Source organism: Diaphorina citri, unplaced genomic scaffold, assembly GCF_000475195.1.
Source record: "Diaphorina citri unplaced genomic scaffold, Diaci psyllid genome assembly version 1.1 scaffold81, whole genome shotgun sequence".
In the NCBI taxonomy this organism is placed as follows: domain Eukaryota; kingdom Metazoa; phylum Arthropoda; class Insecta; order Hemiptera; family Psyllidae; genus Diaphorina; species Diaphorina citri.
In genome coordinates, this window is record NW_007377518.1 from 57,808 (window position 1) to 76,962 (window position 19,155).

Sequence of the window (19,155 nt, forward strand, 5' to 3'; positions counted from 1 at the left end):
TGAGACTTCTCACATTTCAAGCAATAAAAAAATGCAGACAAGAGAGGAAAAATCAATAAATTAACTTTCATGCGAGGGCGTAGTCACTGACGGGGATTTTGTTACTCTGTCTTCAAAAGGTCTTGGATTATTAATTTATTTATTTATTTCAGTAATGAGGTGTATCCTTTTCAATGGAGGATTATCATTTCATAATATACCTTCCAAGACTTTGACCCGGACATCTTTGTGCGTAGCGTAGGTCCGTTTGGCGGTCCACCAATATTTTTCAGCAATACCTATAGTAAGCCCTTCCAACTGATTGGTTCTCTTCTTGCCTTGACCTCATGGGAGTTCTCCTAATCTCTCTTCAAATGAATTTCCAACTTTTTCCTTTCTTTTCCCCTTCAATAAACTTCCAGAGGCTTTGACCTCATGGGAGTTCTCCTAATCTCTCTTCAAATGAATTTCCAACTTTTTCCTTTCTTTTCCCCTTCAATAAACTTCCAGAGGCTTTAGTATAGTTTTCAGTTTAGTTTTAATCACTTACGTCGAACTTTCTTCTTCATTCTCTTGGTTTTTTCTACTTCCTTAGATTCAAGTTTGGGAACACCTAGAAATACCATCCTACCCATTTGTACTCGTTCAAGTTTTCAAGTTTCTTGAGAAGTGCTCTTGAAGTAATATGAAATACTAATGTATTTTCATACAGGATTTGACAAATGGTCTTCCACAACTGACCAGGGACCAGTTCTACTGGGCTACAACAGAATGAAGTAATTCGCTAAACGCTAATTTGTCAATCAAGATTTCGAAAACAACAAGGACTTAAAGGTACCTACTAACCTTTCCGTGAATATGTATAATTCTGAAATAAACTTCACCTCACTGAATTTCCCAAATCCTTGAGGACATGGGATCGAAGATTCTCAAAAGGTTGAAAGAGAAGGGTGAGAAGGGGGAAATAAGGAAAGAAATTGGGAAGGGGTAATGAAATATGGGGGGATAAGAGGAGAGGTAAGAGACAATCAACAGGTGTGTGTACCAGATAACCGCGCAGTTTATACCCGTGCAAGTTGCGCAACCTTTCATCCGCACCTCCAAGCAACCTCCGCAGGTATCCCACGAAGCTGGCACGGTGGAGGACCCAGGGTTTAATTTTCGCCAGGGTCAAAGTTTTTTTGGCTCAATTGCTTAATTTATTATTTCAAATAAAATTACATATTGTCTAGTTGTCTACTAATCGAACTAAACATTGCTTTTAGGTGGCGTGGAACTTTAACTGACAATCCCAAAATACGGCGTTAAGTAAACCACTACATGGGGTTAGAGGTTAGCCCGCAGAATTTTATAAAATTAAAATAATAATAATAATATACCTATAAGGAACATAAAATATGCAACACACAACATTATCGCATCAACACCTACTCTTTATAAAACGAGAAAAGTACACGATTATGTAACATCTAATATGTAACGCAATCTTTTAGGTACCTGACTTTTCATTTCTACAATATCATACCGGGTTACCGGGAGTCCCAAAAGCATGTAGAATCTACATTGTAGATTATAAGGCCTGCGCGCCTAAGCAGCACACTGGAAGCGTAGAAGCGCAACTTTCCGTAGTGTGGAGTCGCGAGATAAAAATCTATAGGTAAACCTATGAAATTGATAGAGAGGTACCCCTCACACTCTAGCTAGGAGATCAAAGTCGCGTGACTTCAGTGTGAAGGGTCTGTATCTCAGGTTTGGACTTTCAGGCGCATCGCGCGACCTTGCGCAACTAAAATTTGCGTGTCCATAACACTGTTTACTTTTCAAGAACAATAACCATATGCGCGGACCTGTGTGACTCCCATCTCCCATCCGGTATAAATATTATCAATGCAAGAAGCACGATGCCGCTGCAGTCTATAAATAGGTACCTACTCCTATGTAGGTAGCATTAGGCATTATACCTACATAGGTCCAAAAAATCTAAATAATTAATTCCATTGCATCTACATGTTCTTTTTATGCCGGCAATCTTCACAAGCCCTTGTGGCCTAGTGGATAAGGCATCGGACTTCTAATCCGAGGATCCTGGGTTCAAATCCCAGCAGGGGTGTTTTTTTTATGTTCTTTGTTTTCAGTATTATTAAACAAAATAGGAGTAGACAAGGAAATGCTCTTTTCTCTCATGTTAGGTTTAATAAACACATTCAGGTCAGAAATAAGAGTGATTTTGCCATGGTCAAAGTATCATTTTAACCATGTAGTCGTCAAAGGATTCTTTGAACTCTATACCGTCTCATTTCCTCTCTCTAATCAACCATAGACTTCTACTTCAAAAGACATCAATAGAACAAACCTTTGGACGTTTGTATCAAAGGACGTAAGTAGATTACATTATTGGATCGATTTCCAGATTTCCATTTCAGAACATCTCAAAAGGTTTTTTGAGGATTGAACCTGCATCCTCCTGTTTACCAGGCGTGCACCTCTACCCGCCAAAGTATACCTATGTCCTTATTTGTCCTGACCCAACCAAAGCTCTTCTCACAATATCATGCATGTTATCATGTTAACTATGTCGAGTTGTGATAATTATAGGAGTGTCACTCAGGAATTGAAGCTTTGTACCGACCTATTACTTAAATAGATACAAAATGTCGGAAGTTGCGTGACGCTAAATGTAGGTATGTGAGGGTCCCTACTGCCCCCCTACCCTCTCTAGCCAGTGTGAGCCCCAGAGTCCTTGACATGGGTGTCTCATGTGACATTTATGACATGTCTACTCATACATATCTTGGACATGTGTCTCGTGTCAATCTGATTGCACACCCTGTAACAAATATTTTCCTAGATTGACATTTTCCCCTCCGTTAGGTAAATGGTCTGAAGAGTGAGGAGGTAATGTGTGTTATTATTTTATTATCGATAATAATATGGGACCCAGAATACAGGGTACGACCTGCAAACAGACGACGCGACGTTTCAAACACCCGCAAGGTATCGACTGGGTCCCCTGGGTCAATAGCGAACTGGCAGGAAGATCCTCCAAATAAAATTATAATTAATCAGTTTTTGGTGGTTTAGTTGTTAAGGCGGTCTCTTCTTGATCCCTTGTGTGCCGCGTCCATTTTAGTTTAGGACTATTGCACTGTTTTTGGTAGTTAATATAAAATGTATTTTTTGAACGTCCTCAAAATGCCCGTGGCGTGGATCAATGCCACTTATTATATGTATCATTACCTACTTGTCTACATATCTAATAATTATCAGTCGGTGACCGCAAATCTGATTCAATTTGCAGGTACAAAATTACCTGTGCGACTTTGTCATCATTGAAAAACTTTTGACGCAAAGTTGATGTCTCGTTAAAACTGGCTAAGGGGTATGATTGATGTAGCAGATGATGATCGATTGATGACATAATTTAATAAAACCAGCGGTGACTTTTTCCCAACTTTTTACTTAGAGCACGACGAAAAAAGGGGGAATTTTATTAAAAGTTTCCATTTTTTTCTCTCTCTGTATGACATACGGGGGAAAATATTTCTGTAATATTAAACTTTGGACTTTTTTTGTCGGTTCGGTAGTTAAAAAAAAGTATTCTTTCAATGATGGTAGTTAAAAGTTAGTGGTTCTCAACTCGTGGTTGTTCTGCGGTCCAATGCGTCCCTGGATCCCTGGCCACTTTTGTGACTTGTGACCGACTAGGACACTAGGAAAACTATTGGGAAATGGTAATGAAAATTTAGTCTTGAAGCAAGTTTATAAAATTGACTAATGTCAACCTTAAATCCATCCCTAAATTGCTACATGACCTAATTTGGGAAAAAAATATTTTGAACACTAAAACCTTGCTCACGTAACTCTTACTCATAAAATTTAACTTTCCTGGATAACAAAAAACACCCCTGCTGGGATTTGAACCCAGGATCCTCGGATTAGAAGTCCGATGCCTTAATTTCCGTTTTTGTCCCAGAAAAAATTCGGGACGCGTTTTTAAACTTTAAAATTAGGTACCTCTATAAATCAGAATTGTTCTTAACTTGTTTAAATTTGTCATGCTTTCATCAGTTTCGATCTTCCACTTTGCTAAACCTTTATAAACGAGAAAATGTTGTATTAAACCGCCTTAAACGAAAAAATCTGGTGTGAACATCACACGACTTTCTATTACATTAAACTTCTCAACTGTAAGTCAGACAGTTCTAAAAGTTTCACCATTCGATTCGGCGTGGAAAAATCCTATGGGATCAACTATTCATATGCTTACTTGTTAATGGTTCACAAATAAAAGGGAAATTTGTTGACACCGGGGAGTATCGAACCCGCAACTTCTCAACCGTAAGTCAGACAGTACTAAAAGTAGCACCATTCGATTCGGCGTGAAAAATCACATTGATTAGAATATTCACATCCGAATGACCAAATGTTTTCGATGTCTCTTACCGTTTATACGAAAGATTACCTATTCACTTGCTTATTTGGTAACGGTTCACGAATAAAAGGAAAATTTGTTGACACAGGGAAGTATCGAACCCGCAACTTCTCAACCGTAAGTCAGACAGTACTAAAAGTAGCACCATTCGATTCCGCGTCTCCGTTAGTCGGTTTTTCACATATCCTCTCACGCCTCTTCGCATTTCATGTCACAGTGACCTTTGCCGTTCGTCCATGGCAGATCTCCTGGGAGTATGGCGTTGCCTGTGACAGGATAACACGCCCTGAGGTGACTTGGGGTGACATGCGAGGGTTACCAACAGGTGTGTCTGCTGTCGTCGATATTGTTTTCTTTGATAGTAGAAAGCCTTGACCACCGTTAAGTACGTATTATACCTATTTACTGCCACTTGTTTGAAAATACGACTACCATACAGATAAAGCTGTAAGTATGGAATTGAGCTTGTGAAGAGATGCTTACAAGTTTGCTGAACATTGTACACTCGAATAGGATTCATTCCAAACCCTACTTCAGTTTACCTCTGACCTAAAGACTTCCTTGACCTAATCTTCAATTTACTAGAGATGTATGGAATTGAACTTGTGAAGAGATGCTTACAAGTTTGCTGTACATTTTACACTCGAATAGGATTCATTCCAAACCCTACTTCAGTTTACCTCTGACCTAAAGACTTCCTTGACCTAATCTTCAATTTACTAGAGATCTTTAAATAAAATCGACCACTCCAAGGGCTTGACAGAAAAAATGCCTCAGAAATCAACTTAGCCCAGATCAAATTAAGAATTAATAATGTAATCTACTTACGTCCTTTGATACAAACGTCCAAAGGTTTGTTCTATTGATGTCTTTTGAAGTAGAAGTCTATGGTTGATTACTTGATTAGAGAGAGGAAATGAGACGGTATAGAGTTCAAAGAATCCTTTGACGACTACATGGTTAAAATGATACTTTGACCATGGCAAAATCACTCTTATTTCTGACCTGAATGTGTTTATTAAACCTAACATGAGAGAAAAGAGCATTTCCTTGTCTACTCCTATTTTGTTTAATAATACTGAAAACAAAGAACAAGAGAGAGAGAGAGCTTTAAGAGTTTTATTTACTTTGTTGGCTTTCTTCTTTTACAAAATAACATTGAACTTTTTGTTGTTCTAAAATTAAGAATAATGTAATCTACTTACGTCCTTTGATACAAACGTCCAAAGGTTTGTTCTATTGATGTCTTTTGAAGTAGAAGTCTATGGTTGATTACTTGATTAGAGAGAGTATAGAGTTCAAAGAATCCTTTGACGACTACATGGTTAAAATGATACTTTTACCATGGCAAAATCACTCTTATTTCTGACCAGAATGTGTTTATTAAACCTAACATGAGAGAAAAGAGCATTTCCTTGTCTACTCGTATTTTGTTTAATAATACTGAAAACAAAGAACAAGAGAGAGAGAGAGAGCTTTTAGAGTTTTATTTACTTTGTTGGCTTTCTTCTTTTACAAAATAACATTGAACTTTTTGTTGTTCTTATGATGATTGTTCTTGTTGAAGTTTTGTTCTCCAACCTCATTCTGGTAGTAGTTCGCTATTGTTGTTGGGTTAAGCTCGTGTAATTACAAAATGTGTTAATGAATTAGTAATGTGATGGCTGAAAAAAGGAGTTTTTTTCCCCCTTGAATAATGCGCTTTAACTCTGGAAAGGAGTTTTTATATTGACTTTAAGAACACTTGAAATGAAGACTGAAAGGTTATAGAGTTCTCTAGTCCACCTACGCTTTCACTGCGGTAGTGAAATTTACTTTTGTGCAGATTGCATGAGAGTTCCGGACATTGCAGTAAAAAATGCTGGTGTAACCATCACACGAATTTCTATAGTTTCTATTAATTACCTGCCTCGGTGGCGTAGTGGTCAAGACGCTCGCCTGCTAAACAGGAGGGCGTGAGTTCGATCCCAGCCGAGGCATGGAATTTTATCCTCATTTATTTGAGAGTGTGACCACATAATAATGGAGCTCTAAGGGTTAGGTGGTAGAGAAAGCCTCCGGCGTTAACCTCACCTAGTGGTTACCTTCCACTTAAGAGTCTATTATTATATTAATTTGAGTTTTTTCTCTTATATTAAGGAAACAAACAAGCACCAAAAAATGAATTATTTTTATTGGAGTGAATCTTAGTGCGACATCTCTCCCTCCCTCGTCTTATGTCTCAATGAAAAATCTGATTGTCTTTTCTCTCTACACTTAATTCTATCCTTTCCCCTCACACGTTCCTCCTCCCCCTCTCTTCTTCATCCCTTTTCCTTCTCTCTCTCTCCTCCTCCCACAATCTTCTCCCTCCTTTTCCCTGCTCCCGCAATCTTCTTTCTCTCTATCCCTTCTTACATCCTAGGACGGATGTTTAAATCTCTTTCTTCCCAGCTAGATACGAATCTAGAATATCTAGATTGTAGCTAACCTGTATCTTGTGTGTCTCTCGCTTTATATAACACTCTGAAGAGCTTTTTCTAAGAATTATGTAGAAAAAACGACATAAAGTGAGAAGGGGAGAGGGGAGGAAAAGAGGAGAAATTGGGAAAGAGAGAGGAGGAAGAAGAAGAAGAAACAAAAAAATGAAGGAAGAGGAAGAAGATAAAGAAGAAGAAGATAAATAAGGAGGAAAAGAAGAAGAAGAAGGAGAGAAGAAATAAATTGGTGTCTTTTGAATATACCTAGCTTATTTTTTCCGGGAATCTTGCATTAGTTTTCTACCATCTAAGGTTCACTTACATTTTATTCTTGTTAGATTTCTGAAAATCTACGCGTTCTTTTAACATAAAATCGATTTTAGCAAAGATAACCTAATTGTATCTAAATCAAAGAGGATGTCGCTCCAAAAAATCACTATGTTGCCGCTGAGCAGATAAGTTGGTTAAATTATTAGAGCAAAGAATTCAGATCTGAGTTTTATTTTCAAATTTATGCAACATGAAAGTCCATTAATATTCTTGTATAATTTGCAAAATGGATCGATTAGTGCCCTGGGGAATCCTAGAGAGCAAGTGGCGAAAAGGTGAGTTAATGTCCACAGGAGAAACCCCAATCAGGCGCGTTTGAGTGGAAAAGACGTTCGGTGGGACTTTTCATTAAACTTTCTTTACAATTCGAATATTGCACAATATGCGCTTCCGTATATTGATTTGGTCGATTTTGAACAATCGAGTCACTAGTCCCATCAGATTCGAGATCATTTCGTCAGAGACATGGCAGGTTCAAAAATGATAAAAAGAATAATGCTTTTCATTAAACTTTCTTTACAATTCGAATATTGCACAATATGCGCTTCCGTTGGCCTATTTTGCGCTTATATTGGCCTATTTTGAACAATCGAGTCACTAGTCCCATCAGATTCGAGATCATTTCGTCAGAGACATGGCAGGTTCAAAAATGATAAAAAGAATAATAAGAGAGTGAACAAGCTGGGCCCGTCCCTCCGGGAAGACGCGGTGGGGACGGAGTAAAAACCATGTCGACAATAGTGCCCTGGGGAATCCTAGAGAGCAAGTGGCGAAAAGGTGAGTTAATGTCCACAGGAGAAACCCCAATCAGGCGCGTTTGAGTGGAAAAGACGTTCGGTGGGGCTTTTCATTAAACTTTCTTTACAATTCGAATATTGCACAATATGCGCTTCCGTTGGCCTATTTTGCGCTTATATTGGCCTATTTTGAACAATCGAGTCACTAGTCCCATCAGATTCGAGATCATTTCGTCAGAGACATGGCAGGTTCAAAAATGATAAAAAGAATAATGAAGAGAAAAGGCAAATAACTCCGACATTGTGATCCTCTAATTTTGATAGAAAAGTCTGTAAAATTAACAGTGACCATTGGTCATCTTCCAAAAGAGTACACCAATTCATCAGCAGTAAACTTGGCAAGGGTCCCCAATACATCACTTCCCGGAATACAGGACGGGAGATTTTATGGGAGAGATAATAATTATCACAGGACGGAAATCCGCTTTCAATTTTCCACCCACAGGGGTGAGGGGAAAAGGGGGTTTTATAATGCCCCCTCCCTCGCCATCCCCCCCATGAGAAGCCCCTGCAAAGCAAAAGAGAAACACAAACAAGGTAGGAAAATCCACACACTGAGGGAGAAAGAGAAGTAGCGGAGGTAATATCTATTTGTATTTATGTGAGGGATTTGCACGGGAATTGTTCTGGCTTATCTTTAACAATAGGTTATAGATTTCTATACCGTGTGAGAAAGGGTGCGAATAGGTGAGACTTGTGGGAAGAAACAACGCACTTGTCAGAATGGATATGGTGACACGTAAAAACGTAGACATAGTATTAGAACTAGAGCAGAGTGTGTGATAGGGAACAACAGGTAGCGAGACCCAAGAAATCCTACCTCAAAATCTACGAGAAAGCAACATAAAGTCGCCACTTTGTTTTTTGCTACAAAGAAGATTCTGGATGTCTGCTCTGCACATCTTAAGGAAAAGGAGCAGGAGACAAAGGAATAAAGGTTGCCAGTCAAGTTAGAAATGAGAAAACAAGAAGAAGAAGGAGGAGAATGTTAAGGCGAAGGAAGAAAGATTGCAAGTCAAGTTTGAAATGAGAAATGCAAAATTCGCACGACAATTCACTACGACTTTTTAAACACCTACATATTAGGTACCTAGGTACTATATTTCACAGTACCACTTTTCAAAGCGTATCCTTAACCTTGAATAAAATCTTGGCAAGATTCGAGTTAAATTAAGGAGCTCGGTAGCTCTCCGCCCCGCCAAGTCCAAACCGTTTTACATTTGAAAATACACAAGTCAGTCCATTCCATGACTTAATTAACCACTTGAGAGGTGGCCAAATTCTCAAATAATGAGGATAAAAATTCCTTGCCTCCGAGAGCGGTAGCTCTCCGCCCCGCCAAGTCCACCCCGTTTTACATCTGAAAATACGCAAGTCAGTCCATTCCATGACTTAATTAACCACTTGAGAGGTGGCCAAATTCTCAAATAATGAGGATAAAAATTCCTTGCCTCCGAGAGGATCGAACCCGCGCCCTCCTAGTAAATCTGGTAAACAGAGGACAGCCGGAGTTCCATCCTACCCGAATTGACCGCTTCGGAGGCAAGTTTTAGATCCCTTTGAGCTTTCGAAACTTTTCCGAGTAAGTGCTACATTCCACTTCTTAAGATTACGTCTTGCATTTTTCACAGAACCATAAACTTGAACAATAAACAGTCAGGAGGTTTACTTTTGGGGAATAAGTATAGTTCTTTCGCGTATGAGTTCGTATAGCTAGCATAGAATAGGAGTATAAGACTCAAGGGACCATATTATCATACCAACATCATACATTAGGTAGGTACCTACGTACGTACATTACCACCAACCTCATACATTCGATAACCATATTACCAAATGAGCTCACATGAACTTTATAATACATAATAATACAATAATATGTAGTTGGAAAAACACAGCGAAATTCCGACATGTCAATAATTAGACAGTAACAGTTGGGATCACACTGTCACTAATGTGGTCCCACAGGGTTCCTCCCTAGGTCCCTAATATGACCTAGGTGACGATCCAGACACACGTAATACTCCTGACAATGAGTGCACCCTGTAATTCAGTGATATTTACAAAGTAAAAAAAAAAAAAAAAAAAAAAACTCATCCCTAAAGGGGGTTTAGCTGAAATTCTAAGAGGGCAAAAAATGGGGATCTTTTTGTTTCGCATGCAAAGCTCCCGAGATTTTCGCTCTAATGAGGAAGTACCGTACGAGCACACTCCCTCATATCCCATGCAAAGCTTTTCATTGTTATTAGCACTTGCAAGAACTTCTTCCATGCAGTATTCAAAGTCGGAGTGCAAGAGATACGGTAGACTTGTGTCAAGTGCAATCTGTACATGCACAATCACAATAGGATTTTGTTTGTTTCAAATGTGTTCATAATATATGTACATGGTGGATGTGACAGAATTTGACAGTTTCAGATTAACAGAGAGGGGCTCGAAGCTACGACTCCACTTGTTGGGCATTCGGCACCGTTTGGCATTTGCCGTTTTTTGAGAATTCGAGTCGAGTCACATGTTTCGAAAGCAATATTGATCAGTTTTAATTTTTAATATGTAGGTATTGTTTTAGTATTGACAAAAAACAGACCATTCAGCAATTTTAATCAATATCAATGCCAATGCAGGTACATTATGTACCTACTTCAAAATGAAAGGGGGAAAATTTTAAAAAATGGTACAAAGGAACCGTGCCTTTGAAAGTTCCCCTGGCCTGGAGGTGAAAATGATTCTGAAACGCATTTACATAAGGTCGGCTTGAAGAGGCATAAAATAATCCCAGAGGAAAATTCATTTAATTATTTTTTTCCGTCTGAGCGCAATGAATAATTTTTCCTCCATCAGCAAATACTCAAAGGTACGAAAAAAAGTCTCCGTTAGCTGCATAATTGTGTCTTTTTTTTACTACGATAATACCTACCTACAGTAAAGGATAGGACAGTATTATTATGTGGCAAAGAAATTACCAAGGGCGAAAATCTTACCTATAGGCCAACGTCTACCGTTCAGCCCTGGTACACAAAAAGCTCACTCTAAGGCTTCGGCGTACGGGCGAACAGACCTAAAAGTCGAGATAAGCTTATACGAGATTACGCGCCAACTAAATAAGCTGAAATCTAATGGACCAACTAAATAATCTAAAAGGAACAGCGATTGGTAAGTAATCCATCGGACAACCAAAAACATCAAGTAGGTACACATTATGATCATATGCGCGATAATACATTTTGAGAATCGCATGCAAGGCAAAATAATCAAAATATCCAATACCTAAATGATATGTAAATCACTGGATATATTTATATACTATATACTTTGTATATACAGTGTATAGGTAAGTATACAGTTGCTCTGTAGTTCTGCACTCATATTCTGCAGATATACTCTGTACATATTTACGTATTTCAGTATTACGTTTTCCACTGACCACAATAATATATTCCACAGTACTCGTAGCATCCAATATCTAATAATAGAAAAGAGGAAATTGCATCACGTTTCAGGCGAACAATCAAACTGATAATACAATCAAGCCAGGGGGAACCTTCTCAGCAAAAATATACAATTGGAAATTTGCACTCTGCACTGGAAGTTTTTTGTGTGAACACAAATTTGTTACTTTCTATTACTACAGTATAGCGGAGCTATACTAGTAATGAAAGTATTGCAATCGGTCCAAATTTTTTCCTTTGAATTTGCTATTTTGCGGGGAAAATCAGACATGGAAATGATACGTAAATAAAAGTACATGAACAATAAGTATAAACATTAACTATACTTTTTGAGGAGATACTAGGTTGAGGTAATTTCAAAGGTCATACAGACCTATGTTCAAGAAGAAAAAGTTTGCAAGAGCAAGTTCTGAACTGACCAAAAAAGTTTCATAAAGTCACATAAAAGCGTGTTCATTTTAGGTAGAGATTTTGTAAAAACCCACAGCCAAATTAGCCATTTGAGTACTTTTCTACCTATGTACGAGATACGAGTATAGCGCAGATGCTGTCAAATCTAGTAGAGTAAAGGATTCCAGAAAAGTAAAAAGGATTTGACCCGGAAAATTTCCTTAATGTGTTGAAAAGTTCATTAAAATCGTACCACACAATTGTTCGTTGGTTATCACGTAAACGGACGATCTTCAACTTTATTCGTTCGGACAATCCCGATTAAAGGGGGGGACGGGGGGAGAACTTTCAACACACAAAAAGAGGGGAGGGGGGGGGGGACAACAAAATTTACTTTTTTACTCTCCAGCCAGCCACATGAATATTCAATCAAGCAAATAATAACTGCAGTTATCGTTCCTGACAATAATGTATGGGTTTTGAAAAGTACCAAAGTTCAGGACGTTAAATAAACAATGAGACATGAGTGGGCAAGAAAGCTACGTCAACACGAGAGGAAAATAAAAGGACATGCAATGCAAAAGAGAAAAAGAGGCACTTGAGTAATTTACCTAATTTACATATTCTAAGAAAAACAGGAAAAACTAGCAGTTATGAGTAAGCAGATATTACGTAAGGGATGGTCATTACGAATTAGTTCGTCATAGTTGAAACCAAGGGGGAGGGAGAGGTATGTGAAGGATAGGCGGATGGGGAGGGGCAGGGGGATATAAACAATACCTACTATTTTTTTAGTTTTTAAATAAAGGAATTGAAAAAAAAAAAAAAATGAAAACGGAAGAGTAAACTTTTCTACAAAAGTTAAAAAAGTTAGGATATTTTTTTTTTACCTCGGTATTCTATCGTAACTATCCCAGCTCGTTAGACAATTATACGAACTATATTTGCTGGAGGATCCCATGAACAACACAGGACCGCATGGAGAGCGTTCCCTTGCGTAACTGAAACCCTCAGCCAGACGGTGCAACCCCCCCGAAACAACAACAAAGCGGCCCGCGCTCTGACGGGGAAAAGCGGAACTGTTTGAAGTTTGAAGGAAAGTAAAGCACCCCCTGTCCCCTGCCACCCACTAGTGTTTTCACAGGATAAGGATCGTGAAAAGGCATCTCGGGTATGATTAGGGTCACCAGTCTACAGGTATGGTCACTTGATTGAAGACTCCGAAAGTCGGTAACTCCATGGACGCCAATTACCTATAACATTTATAACTATTGGATTGTGTAGGACAGGTATACTACTTCATTTGAAGTGTTAAAAGACAGTTTATTATACTTTACATAATACAATAGGAAGGGTCAGTCCCAAGTCCCAGTACCCAGTAGTGCTGTTGCTAAGGTACTGGATTGACAACCGAGGGGGCTGAAGTTCGATCGCGAGACCGTCTTTGATTTTTTCAAGCTTTCAACGAACCTAATGCTATTATTTTTTGCGTCAGTAGCATTGTGAGCATCATACTCTATGATTTATGAGTATACCTACCCAGATTACCCAGTGTCTAGACTCCCTAGGTCCAAATCCGAACTTTTCAACCGTATACGGTCTGTATGCCGTAAATGTGAGAACTTTTCAACCGTATATGGTTCGAATGCCGTACTTGTGAGAACTTTTCAACCGTATATGGTCTGTATGCCGTAAATGTGAGAACTTTTCAACCGTATATGTGAGAACTTTCCAGTCCCAGCCGTTCTACATAATTCATCATTTCAGTGCACTCTCAGGAAAGCGCATCTTGCATAACAAATAAAAATATTCCCCGCATTACGTTTCACATTAGGATGTGAATAATTCAATCGGACTCATGATATGACGGCTAAACAGAGCTTTTGACCAGTGGCGTACCCAGCCAAAAAGCGGTAAAATGCCGCCAACCGTTGCACCGATCCTAACCAAAAGTTTCGTGTCGCATCCTTGTCACATTCTGTGGCAAGACGAGATAGTTGTTCTGGAAAGACGAGAGGAGGAGACGGTTGGTTATGATTATATGCGTATACGAGTATTCGCCTTTTCTTTACAAGGAGTGCAATTTCAATTACTTATACTATACCTACATAGGTACCTATAAATAATAAGGTACCTAACGAATGTATTCGATTTATTTATTTATTTTACAGTAATTTCTTGTAGAGACATAATTTATTATCTCTTGTCATGTCTTTTTTTTTATCAGTACGTATTTAAAAGTTTAAAATATAAGTGTAATGAGGAATTCAGTATCTACTTTTGAAAATGTTTTTTCTTCCTCTACCTCTTTCTCTCTCCTTCCCTCCCTCTCTCTCTCTCCCCCTCCCTCTCTCTCTCCCTCTCTCGATTGCCTGCACGATCTTTTTTTTTTACTTTTTGCTCCCGAGTTATGTAGATATGTTTGGTATAAGGTTTGGAGATAATTGAAAAAGGCAAACATGCTATGGGCATCGGCATCGGCGGTAATCTCTGTCCACAAGTCACTCCTAATAATAACTAGTCCAGTTTCCAGTCTGAAGATAACACTGCTATCGTTTCCTTGCATTGTGTCTGCCCGTCTGGCATTCACATTTCCATTGTCACAGTCTTTCTCTTCTCCTTTTCATATCTTTGTCAGTCCTTTTCATCATCCACTTCCCCATCCTCTTCCTTCTTGCTTCACAATGCTTCAACATTTTCTTTAAGATGTTTAATCAGTTTCTCTCTCCCTTTCATTTTTTTCTTCTTTCTAGCTACGCTTGTTTTACATTTCTTTAATTTTTACCATAATATTACTCCCTCTAGCATTTAAAAGTGTTTTACCCTTGCTTCACAATGCTTCAACATTTTCTTTAAGATGTTTAATCAGTTTCTCTCTCCCTTTCATTTTTTTTCTTCTTTCTAGCTACGCTTGTTTTACATTTCTTTAATTTTTACCATAATATTACTCCCTCTAGCATTTAAAAGTGTTTTACTGTCATGTTTTTTTTTTTTACTTTTTTTCTCTTGTTTTTTGTTCATTAAGAATTTCCATCTTTTCTCGTGTTTTTTGTCTGTTTCTTGTCACCGAGCTTAGAAAGAATTGGTCTGCCAAAATTTTGGACATGTTTTCCTTTGAAAGCCGCGCGTTATTGCCTCATTTTCCTCGAAGACTGTTTTCTCTCCAACTCGGGCAAAGTTTTGACGTCCGTTTTGAACACTTTGTGGTTCTTTACTTCAGCATGTCTTTTTTTAATAGCAGCGCAGCGCTACATTTGCCTAAGTGGTGCGATGATGGAAGTTCCTAGGAGCAAAATAGTCTCGAAGACTGTTTTCTCTCCAGCTCGGGCAAAGTTTTGACGTCCGTTTTGAACACTTTGTTTGTGGTTATTTACTTCAGCATGTCTTTTTTTAATAGCAGCGCAGCGCTACATTTGCCTAAGTGGTGCGATGATGGAAGTTCCTAGGAGCAAAATAGGATAGTTTCTCTCTAGCCTGAACTGCTGTAATAACTTAGTGCCGAGCTTAGCGATGCTTTTAACAATGCAGTAAGTTTATATGGTTTAAGGGAATTAGTTTGAGAAGAATAAACAGAAAACCAGCTAGAGAGAGAGGGAGAGACAGAGAGAGAGAGACTTTTCACGCATCCCAAATACTCTTCGCCGCTTGCAGTGAAGAAAACTTCGCAACTATTTTAATTAGGTCCCAAACAGAGAGAGAGACAGAGAGAGAGAGAGACTTTTCACGCATCCCAAATACTCTTCGCCGCTTGCAGTGAAGAAAACTTCGCAACTATTTTAATTAGGTCCCAAAGAGACTTTTCACGCATCCCAAATACTCTTCGCCGCTTGCAGTGAAGAAAACTTCGCAACTATTTTAATTAGGTCCCAAAAGATTACTTATGAAAGTTTTTCATTCAAATAAATTTTCATTGTATTTTATTTTGAAAGTTCACTGAAAATTGTTCCGAGAGCTTTCCTGTATTATTCACAGGCAGCGCTTCTCAAGTGGGGCTACTTTTTTAAGAGATAATAAATTAAATATTATACGAAAAACAAGAGTCAGTTATGGGTTCTTGGTACGAATAGATGTAACTAGTGTAGCCTTCAACAACATATTTTATATTTGCCGTAGATTTCTACTTCTGTAAAAGAACTCAACGTTTTAGTAGACAACGTAAGAAGGAAGGAAACTTTGTGAGGGAAGGAAAGAGTAAGAAGGGATGGTAGTAGAGGAAAGAGACTGTAAGGTAGGGGAAAGAGGAACATTAATGGCCTTGTTTTTATCCTTGGACTTCTTTCTTCCCTCCTGTCTCTACCTTGCCGTTTCTTCCCCTCCTCCCAGTGTTTCCCCCACTCTTTTTTTCCTTGACGGGAAAACATGGAAATTAATTGCCGACATTAAAACTACCATTACGGTTTTTTCTATATAAATTAAAATTAATTAAAACAATATCTAACGTATTAAAATGAACTGGCGCTTTAACCTCCTCAGTTTTTTTTTTTTTTTTTTTTTTTTTTTTTTAAATGAAGGCCAAAGAATATGAAATGAAAATATTATTAAGAAAATTTCAGGAAAATATATTACTGAAGAGAAAAACCAGATGGCTTAGTATTAAAAAAGAGGAAAAAATGAGAAATAAAAATTAAGAAGAGGAGAGATACAGAATTTATAAGTGAAAGAAAGGAAAGCATAGAAGTTGATGATGTCTATGAGTTGTATAAAGTGAAATTCAAATTAGATAGATAGTTCTATAGAAGTTTTAACACTCCTAGTTGGTAGGTACTCGTATACTCGTACGTAGACACAGTTCATGCCCAATCAAATTAGTGGAGATGTCAATAAAATTAGTCTCTCTATTAGTGTCTCTCTATTAGTGGAGATGTCAATTCTGAATTTAAGGTAGCTGATGCATACTATTTCTCACCTAAAGAGCATTGTCATCTCCACTAGAATTTATTGTGGAGACGCCAAATGAACAAGAGTCATCAGCTGTATTGGTTTTTAGCTCTTTACCAAAACTAGATGATTTTCTAATATTCTATTTACTGTATGCCTATCCTTTCCACTATCCTCGTCAATTCCTGAAGGTGAAAATGTTCTTCTTCTGTGTTCAAATCATCTCGCTTATTACGCCGAATGTTCATTCGAGTAAAAGACACATGATAATTAATTACATTCATATAATATACCTACCTCCACTCACCCCCTCGCCGGTTGTGGTAGGGGAAAGATGGTTAGCGAGATAAAGGAGAAAGAGATGAGAGGGAGGAAAGGGAGGTAGATACTAAGGGAGATAAAGAGAGAGGAGGTGAGGAAGGGGAAGGGGGTATAAAAAACAAATTTAAACCCCAAGTAAAACCCCAGCAAATAGGAAATATTAACGAGCTTCTCATCTTACCGAGATCCTGAGCCTTTGCCGCCCGAGTCAAAGGAAAAGAGCCTCCCCGCCGCGCCGAGAACATTAGGAAATCTTATACCTTTACCACCAAGATGAATAGCTTAATATACAGAGGTACCTTTGACTTCTACACCCAAGAAGAGAGCTTTTGATCCTTATGGATTACCATTGAGTCCTACAACTCCCTTACCCAATTTCCTCCGTGGCTTGAACTGGAAGCAATCCGGCTTTCCCCGGCACCTCTGACTGTAAATCATCTCGCTTATTACGCCGAATGTTCATTCGAGTAAAAGACACATGATAATTAATTACATTCATATAATATACCTACCTCCACTCACCCCCTCGCCGGTTGTGGTAGGGGAAAGATGGTTAGCGAGATAAAGGAGAAAGAGATGAGAGGGAGGAAAGGGAGGTAGATACTAAGGGAGATAAAGAGAGAGGAGGTGAGGAAGGGGAAGGGGGTATAAAAAACAAATTTAAACCCCAAGTAAAACCCCAGCAAATAGGAAATATTAACGAGCTTCTCATCTTACCGAGATCCTGAGCCTTTGCCGCCCGAGTCAAAGGAAAAGAGCCTCCCCGCCGCGCCGAGAACATTAGGAAATCTTATACCTTTACCACCAAGATGAATAGCTTAATATACAGAGGTACCTTTGACTTCTACACCCAAGAAGAGAGCTTTTGATCCTTATTACCATTGAGTCCTACAACTCCCTTACCCAATTTCCTCCGTGGCTTGAACTGGAAGCAATCCGGCTTTCCCCGGCACCTCTGACTGACTGAATGGTTTATTTTCTACTAACTGGATGGTTTGTTTTGCTAACCACCCAAGATACCTAATCTATCCAACGTGCCTTTGACGAAAAAGAATGCGTCTTGAAACGTGATGGTTATGAAAAAAAATCCCCGCACATTATCCGACATACTGTTGTTTTCTTTGACAACTTTTCTAATGCCTCAAAAGTTTGACGTATTGTTCCCCAAATCCCCGCACATTATCCGACATACTGTTGTTTTCTTTGACAACTTTTCTAATGCCTCAAAAGTTTGACGTATTGTTCCCCAATAGGTGTACTCGCCCCCCCCTCGCCTTTGTTTTATCCTCCTGTTTATTTAGTTGAGGAATGCGAGACACGTTCGCTTGCTTTTCAAGGAAACCCCATCTGAAAGGATTTATGTTGGGAATGAAATACAGTGTGTAACTACAGGGGAGCGTCCCGTCAGAGTGCCCATGTGACTTGTGGCATCTATATTTTTTCCCCATAGGAAACACCAAATTCTTTTCAGATTTTACAGTTATTTACCTATTGATAATTATCTTGAACGATCATTCATAGGGTCCACCATTGTCCAAAATTCTCAGAGAGAGAATCTTCTTGATTTTGATGTTCAAACCACGATCTTCTTTACTACACCCATATCCATAATACACGCCGTTCAGCGATCTTTTGCTAGCAGAACCTAGTCATTGTTCATTGTATGTATTCTCCTGAATAATGAAACAAAACATCGTTTTAAATTTTAATCTATTTTGTAGCTTGTCTGTTACAACCTTTGGGCAGGATGAAAAATACCTGTGTTTATTTTATATTTTTTGTCCAATTTTGTAATCAAAACACGCCTCGGGCTTTTGCTGAATAAAATACGAGGAGCTCCTTCTATCAAATTTGGATTAATGTAATTTATTGTTCTGTTGTTACATAATTTTTATTATCAAGCACTCTTCGGTGTCGTACATAAAGTTTGCATTTGTAGTCTTTGTTGTCTGTAATTAGGTACTTGTTTTTTGCTTCCAGTTTCTCTCTCTCTCTCTCTCTTTTAATTGTAGACTCGTTCTTCATCTGCCTTTTAATTATCATCAATTTATTTATTTTCTCCCTTCACTTTAGACTCGTTCTTCATCTGCCTTTTAATTATCATCAATTTATTTATTTTC

At 38.4% G+C, this 19,155-nt stretch overlaps 1 non-coding gene across 1 annotated transcript; it reads left to right on the forward strand.

Moving 5' to 3' along the window:
• The first annotated feature begins 2,016 nt into the window (after positions 1 to 2,016).
• Positions 2,017 to 2,089, forward strand: Trnar-ucu. Its single transcript has one exon. It is a non-coding gene; the product is annotated as a tRNA-Arg (tRNA).
• Positions 2,090 to 19,155: the final 17,066 nt, after the last annotated feature.